We start from the raw sequence: 8,257 nt of genomic DNA on the forward strand, positions 1-8,257 counted from the left end.
GGGACGTCTTAGTACCTGACCCTCAACAACTCTCCCTTCTGCCCTTTAGCTGGTTTCTAATTGTGCACGAGTGAGGGGAGAGGGAAGCAGTTAATGTTGGTTTCCTTAAGAAGAATTCACACAAGAAGGAGGAGGAGGAGTAGTAGGTCATTCAGCTCCTCAAGCCTGCTCCGCCATTCAATAAGATCAGAGAGTAATTTACGACACAGAAGGTGGCCATTCGGCCCATTAAGTCCATGCCAGCTCTCAGAGGAGCAATCCAGTCAGTCCCACTCCCCCGCTCTATCCCCGTAGCCCGGCAAGTTTATTTCCTTCAAGTGCCCGTCCAATTTCCTTTTGAATCCATTCATCGTCTCTGCTTCCACCATCCTCATGGGCAGCGAGTTCCAGGTCATTACCGCCCGCTGTGTAAAAAAAAAAAGTCCTTCCTCACATCCCCCCCCTGCATCTTGCCCAAAACCTTCAATCTGTGTTCCCCTACTCATATAAACATAGAAAAATAGGAGCAGGAGTAGGCCATTCGGCCCTTCGAGCCTGCTCCGCCATTCAATACGATCATGGCTAATCATCCAAACCCGTGTCCCTTGATCCCTTTAGCCCTAAGAACTATATTTAACTCTTTCTTGAATGTATTTAATGATTTGGCCTCAACTGCTTTCTGTGGTGGAGAATTCCACAGGTTCACCACTCTCTGGGTGAAGAAATCCCTCTTCGTCTCAGTCCTAAATGGCTTCCCCCTTATCCTTAGACTGTGACCCCTGGTCCTGGACTCCCCCCTCCATCGGGAACATCCTTCCTGCATCTAGTCTGTCCAGTTCTGTTAGAATTTTGTAGGTTTCTATGAAATCCCCTCTCATTCTTCTAAACTCTAGTGAACACAAGCCTAATCGACCCAATCTGTCTTCATACGTCAGTCCTGCCATCCCAGGAATCAGTCTGGTGAACCTTCGCTTAGTCACAGAGAGGGGGTTCGAGTCAAAGAGTTATACAGCACAGAAACAGGCCCTTCGTCCCATCGTGTCCCTGCCAGCCATCAAGCACCTAACTATTCTAATCCCATTTTCCAGCACTTGGCCCGTAGTCTTGTACGCTATGGCTTTTCAAGTGCTCATCTAAATATTTCTTAAATGTTGTGAGGGTTCCGGCCTCTACCACCTCTTCAGGCAATGTGTTCCAGATTCCAACCACCCTCTGGGTGAAATTATTTCCCCAAATCCCCTCTAAACCTCCTGCCCCTTTCCTTAAATCTATGCCGCCTGGTTATTGACCCCCTCCGCTAAGGGAAAAAGTTTCTTCCTATCTAACCTATCAATGCCCCTCATAATTTTGTATACCTCAATCATATCTCCCCTCAGCCTTCTCAGCTCTTAAGGAAAACAACCCTAGCCTTTTATGTCTCCATAGCTGAAATGCTCCAGCCCCAGCAATATCCTGGTGACTCTCCTCTGCACCTTCTCCAGTGGGTTCTTGCAGTTGTATGCAGAATCCTACATGAGACAATTTATTAACTTTTATATATTTATTAAAGAATTTAACATGCAATAAACTTCGTAAGTGGATGAGTATATCACAATATCAAATATTACTGAGAGATGTAACACATTCTTATTTCTAATAGAATCCAAAAGTTTAACCTGGCTAATGTTGCAGCAAAATGATCTAAGAATATTCAGAATATCAGTCAAAAATTAGAGTAAACTTTTACCTTAAATCCCCTGTGTAAGGTATGGGTTGAGAAGTGTTGTTTGAGGATACAACACCTCCAAACTTTGCTTTCAAAACTTCTCCTTTTTATACCATTTCTAAGGTGTCATCTGACTTTCAGCATTTGTGTCCTTCCTGTGTTCCTTTTAAAATCCATATCTTTAATTATCATTCCCACTTGATGTTTTACTGGAATTTGAAGTCGTGAGCTTTTACCTGGTCAAAATGTTTACAATTGTGTTTACTTGACCTCTTGTTCCTGTGTGTCCATTGTCTATAATTGCCTTTTTAAATGGTGCCTTAAAGCAACCTCTGGAGCTGAGTTGTCTGCATCAACGACCCCATAAACTAATTAAGTTTATTGCTACCTCTTGTGATGTCACACCGGATATTTCAATGTGTGTGTTTACCTTCTAGTTCCCTGGCAATAGAAATTCTATTCGAACGGGGACCTTGAAATATTTAACTCTACCTTCTTAAAGGGAAATGTCAGTGAGGTCTGAAAACTGACCATCCATTCAGTCTTTAATTCTAAAAGGCATAATACACTAACTATTTCCAAATACTTTCAAATATTTCCAAACGCGACATGAAATCGTGTGACATTGATCACAAGTCGTGGGAGTCAGTTGCCAGCGTTCGCCAGAGCTGGCGGGCAGCCATAAAGACAGGGCTAAATTGTGGCGAGTCGAAGAGACTTAGTAGTTGGCAGGAAAAAAGACAGAGGCGCAAGGGGAGAGCCAACTGTGCAACAGCCCCGACAAACACATTTCTCTGCAGCACCTGTGGAAGAGCCTGTCACTCCAGAATTGGCCTTTATAGCCACTCCAGGCGCTGCTTCACAAACCACTGACCACCTCCAGGCGTGTATCCATTGTCTCTCGAGATAAGGAGGCCCAAAAGAATTTCCAAATACTACTTAATCAAGCCTATTATACCTATATTCCATCGCAATTATTTTGGGGAGAGAGTGGGGCTGTGGAATGAGTTTGGGGTTGATACAGGGCTATGGGGAGAGAGTGGGCAGTGGGATAAGATTGGGGGAGAGAGTGGGGCAGTGGGATCGGTTTGGGGGTGAGAGTAGGGCAGTGGGATTAGTTTGGGATTGATGCAGGGCTTTGGGGAGAGAGTGGGCAGTGGGATGAGTTTGGGAAACAAGGCTATGGGGTGAGAGCAGATGAGTGGGATTAGTTTAGGGCCTGATACTGGGCTATAGGGAGAGGGGCAGTGGTATGAGTTTGGGATTGATACAGGGCTATCAGGAGGGAGAGAGTGGGGCAGTGGGATGAGTTTGGGATTGATACAGGGTTATGGGGAACGGGTGGGGCAGTGGGATGAGTGTGGGATTGATGCTGGGCTATGAGGAGAGAGTGGGGCAGTGGGATGAGTTTGGGTTTGAAACGAAGCTATGGGGAGAGTGGGGAAGTGCAATGAGTTTGGGTTTGATACAGGGCTATGGGGAGAGAGCAGGGAAATGGGATTAGCTTGGGGATTGATACTGGGCTATGGGGATAGAGCAAGGCAATGGGATTAGCTTGGGGATTGATACAGGGCTATGGGGAGAGAGTGGGGCAGTGGGATGAGTTGGGGATTGATACAGGGCTATGGGGTGAGAGTGCAGGGCAGTGAGATTAGTTTTGAGATTGATACAGGGCTATGGGGCGAGAGTGGGGCAGTGGGAAGTTTGGGGTTGATACATGGCTATGGAGGGAGAGTGGGGTAGTGGGAAGAGTTTGGAGTTGATACTGGGCTATGGGGGGAGAGTGGGGCAGTGGGAAGAGTATGGGGTTGATACTGGGCTATGGGGAAGAGGGTGGGGCAGTGGGATGCGTTTGGGGTTGATACTGGGCTATGGGGAGAGAGTGGGGCAGTGGGATGCGTTTGGGGTTGATACTGGGCTATGGGGAGAGAGTGGGTCAGTGGGATGAGTTTGGGGTTGATACTGGGTTGTGGGGAGAGAGTGGGGCAGTGGGATGAATTTGGGGGAGAGAGTGGGGCAGTGGGATAGGTTTGGGTGTGAGTGGGGCAGTGGGATTAGTTTGGGATTGATGCAGGGCTTTGGGGAGAGTGTGGGCAGTGGGATGAGTTTGGGAAACAGGACTAGGGTGAGAGCAGATGAGTGGGATTAGTTTAGGGACTGATACTGGGCTATCGGGAGAGGGGCAGTGGTATGAGTTTGGGATTGATACTGGGCTATGAGGAGAGAGAGAGTGGGGCAGTGGGATGAGTTTGGGTTTGACACTGAGCTATGGGGAGAGTGGGGCAGTGCGATGAGTTTGGGTTTGATACAGGGCTATGGGGAGAGAGTGGGGCAGTGGGATGAGTTTGGGTTTGATACAGGGCTATGGGGAGAGAATGGGGCAGTGGGATGAGTTTGGGTTTGATACAGGTCTATGGGGAGAGAGCAGGGCAATGGGATTAGCTTGGGGATTGATACAGGGCTATGGGGAGAGAGCAGGGCAATGGGATTAGCTTGGGGATTGATACAGGACTATGGGGAGAGAGCAGGGCAATGGGATTAGCTTGGGGATTGATACAGGGCGATGGGGAGAGAGTGGGGCAGTGGGATGAGTTTGGGGTTAATACAGGGCTATGGGGAGAGAGTGGGGCAGTGGGATGAGTTGGGGATTGATACAGGGCTATGGGGAGAGAGTGGGGCAGTGGGATAAGTTTGGGGTTAATACAGGGCTATGGGGAGAGGGTGGGGCAGTGGGATGAGTTGGGGATTGATACAGGGCTATGGGGAGAGAGTGGGGCAGTGGGATGAGTTGGGGATTGATACAGGGCTATGGGGTGAGAGTGGGGCAGTGGGATGAGTGTGGGTTTGATGCTGGGCTATGAGGAGAGAGTGGGGCAGTGGGATGAGTTTGGGTTTGAAACGAAGCTATGGGGAGAGTGGGGAAGTGCAATGAGTTTGGGTTTGATACAGGGCTATGGGGAGAGAGCAGGGAAATGGGATTAGCTTGGGGATTGATACTGGGCTATGGGGAGAGAGCAGGGCAATGGGATTAGCTTGGGGATTGATACAGGGCTATGGGGAGAGAGTGGGGCAGTGGGATGAGTTGGGAATTGATACAGGGCTATGGGGCGAGAGTGCAGGGCAGTGAGATTAGTTTTGAGATTGATACAGGGCTATGGGGTGAGAGTGGGGCAGTGGGATGAGTGTGGGATTGATACTGGGCTATGAGGGGTGAGTGGGGCAGTGGCATGAGTTTGGGTTTGACACTGAGCTATGGGGAGAGTGGGGCAGTGCGATGAGTTTGGGTTTGATACAGGGCTATGGGGAGAGAGTGGGGCAGTGGGATGAGTTTGGGTTTGATACAGGGCTATGGGGAGAGAGTGGGGCAGTGGGATGAGTTTGGGTTTCATACAGGACTATGGGGAGAGAGCAGGGCAATGGGATTAGCTTGGGGATTGATACAGGGCTATGGGGAGAGAGCAGGGCAATGGGATTAGCTTGGGGATTGATACAGGGCTATGGGGAGAGAGTGGGGCAGTGGGATGAGTTTGGGGATTGATACTGGGCTATGGGGAGAGAGTGGGGCAGTGGGATGAGTTTGGGGATTGATACTGGGCTATGGGGAGAGAGTGGGGCAGTGGGATGAGTTTGGGGTTGATACAGGGCTATGGGGAGAGAGTGGGGCAGTGGGTTGAGTTTGGGGTTGATATTAGGCTATGGGGAGAGAGTGGGGCAGTGGATTGAGTTTGGGATTGATACAGGGCTATGGGGAGAGAGTGGGGCAGTGGGATGAGTTTGGGATTGATACAGGGCTATGGGGAGAGAGTGGGGCAGTGGGTTGAGTTTGGGATTGATACAGGGCTATGGGGAGAGAGTGGGGCAGTGGGATGAGTTTGGCATTGATACAGGGCTATGGGGAGAGAGTGGGGCAGTAGGATGAGTTGGGGTTTGATACAGGGCTATGGGGAGAGAGTGGGGCAGTGGGATGAGTTTGGGGATTGATACTGGGCTATGGGGAGAGAGTGGGATGAGTTTGGGGATTGATACAGGGCTATGGGGAGAGAGTGGGGCAGTGGGATGAGTTTGGGGATTGATACTGGGCTATGGGGAGAGAGTGGGGCAGTGGGATGAGTTTGGGGATTGATACTGGGCTATGGGGAGAGAGTGGGGCAGTGGGATGAGTTTGGGGATTGATACTGGGCTATGGGGAGAGAGTGGGGCAGTGGGATGAGTTTGGGGTTGATACAGGGCTATGGGAAGAGAGTGGGGCAGTGAGTTGAGTTTGGGGTTGATATTAGGCTTTGGGGAGAGAGTGGGGCAGTGGGTTGAGTTTGGGATTGATACAGGGCTATGGGGAGAGAGTGGGGCAGTGGGATGAGTTTGGGGATTGATACTGGGCTATGGGGAGAGAGTGGGGCAGTGGGATGAGTTTGGGGATTGATACTGGGCTATGGGGAGAGAGTGGGATGAGTTTGGGGTTGATACTGGTCTGTGGGGAGAGAGTGGGGCAGTGGGATGAGTTTGGGGTTGATACTGGTCTGTGGGGAGAGAGTGGGATGAGTTTGGGGTTGATACTGGTCTGTGGGGAGAGAGTGGGGCAGTGGGATGAGTTTGGGGTTGATACTGGTCTGTGGGGAGAGAGTGGGGCAGTGGGATGAGTTTGGGGATTGATACAGGGCTATGGGGAGAGAGTGGGATGAGTTTGGGGTTGATACTGGTCTGTGGGGAGTGCAGGTGTCGGACGTAACTTACCTTAGACATGTTACTGTGTGGTTTGGACACGAGAATTACGAAAAGTGTTGAGAGCGCACTCAAATATCTGAATTATATATTAAGCTTTATTCAATTGGACATCCAATACGAAATTCTGCAAATAGTGTCTGTGGGGAAGGAATGCCCAGTTCATGTTTCGGATCCATTACTTTCTTTCACAAGGTCGCTTGCCTTGCTGTGTTCCCAGCGGCTTCTGTCTTTTTTTACGATTTCCAGCCTTCGCCGAGCTCTGCTGTTTGAGGAAATTATTGTTTTTTTATCGGAGTCTTCTTCTGAGCTTTGTTCCTCTTTTAAACCACCAGAAGTGGAGTCACAGCTCACGCGACATCGTCGAGTCATAACGGCGTGGTGGAGGCCATTCGCCCCATTGAATCCATGCTGGCCCTCTGAAGAGCAATCCAGTCAGTCCCGCGCTCTCCCTGTAGCCCAGCAGGTTTATTTCCAAGTAACGTCATTAGCTGATTTACATAGTGCATCCCCCCATCCTGGCAGCGCCTGATCGAATAGCGAAACCTCCCAGCGGTGCTTCCTCCCGGCAGTCACCCCCCTGGCACTGCTCCCTCCTGGTGGCACTCCCTCCCGGCAGTGCCTCCTCCTCTTGGCAGGGCCCGATGGGAGTGCCACTCCATCCAAGTTGCTACGCTGAGTGACTGAAGCCTGGAAACTGCTCACACTGCCTGAGAACTGTTATTATGGCGACTGGCAGACACTGACAATTAAAAATTCCTGCCGTCTCTCTGACTTGTCTAAATCCTCAATTCCTGAATCAAGTCCCGAGCGACAATTGTCTCATTTCATTTTCTTTCATTGAATTTACCTCCATCACTGGTAGTTCAGGGACTGGCTGGCAGAGGGAGCTCAGCCACAAGCTCTGGCAGTAGCTGAAGTCACCCTCAGCCACACCGAGAGAGGGTGCTGTGTCCCCTCACTAAAACCTTGACCTTCGTATCATACCCAGCTCCTGCATTAAACCCTCTCCCCTGCCGCCTCCACCTTCACCTCTAACAATAAGTGTGAGGAACCCATGGATTTCTTTGCCACGAGGATTAGGATTTTGTATTGGATGTCTGATTGAATAAAGCTTCATATTTAATTCAGATATTTCAGTGCGCTCTCAATACTTGTCGTAATTCTCGTGTTCAAACCAGAGAGTAACATGTCTAAGGTGGGTGATGTTTTATCAGCTGCTTCTGCCATTTCCCTCTCTTCCATTAGCCCACTGGGACAAACTTCCTCGCATGTTCCTTTAAATCTGCAGTCGTCACCTCCTCTCCTTAAAGAAAACCCCGCCCCGGACCCCACCGGCCTCACAAACTGTCGCCCCCATGTCCAACCTCCCCTTTCTTTCCAAAGTCCTTAAAAATGTTGACACCTCACAAATCCGTTCCCATCTTTACCGGAACTCCGTGCTTGAATCTCTCCAATCGGGATTCTGCCCCTGTCCCAGTACCGAAGCAGCTCTTATCAAAGTCACATGACATCCTGTGTGACCGTGACCCTGGTAAACTTTCCCTCCGCGTCCTCCTCGACCTGTCTGTACCCTTTGACACGGTTGACCACACCGTCCTCCTCCGACACCTCTCCACTGTCGTCCAGCTGGGTGGGACTGCTCTCCCTCACTTCCATTCTGATCCATCTAATCATAGACAGAGAATCACTTGCAATGGCTTCACTTCCTGCTCCTGCTCCGTTCCCTCTGGTGTCCCCACAAGGATCTATCCTTGGCCCCCTCCCTCCTCCGATTTCCCATCTACACGCTGCCCCTCGGCGACATCGTCCGAAAACACAGTGTTAGTTTTCACATGTACACTGACGACACCC

Source organism: Heterodontus francisci, chromosome 46 (assembly GCF_036365525.1).
Source record: "Heterodontus francisci isolate sHetFra1 chromosome 46, sHetFra1.hap1, whole genome shotgun sequence".
Taxonomy (NCBI): domain Eukaryota; kingdom Metazoa; phylum Chordata; class Chondrichthyes; order Heterodontiformes; family Heterodontidae; genus Heterodontus; species Heterodontus francisci.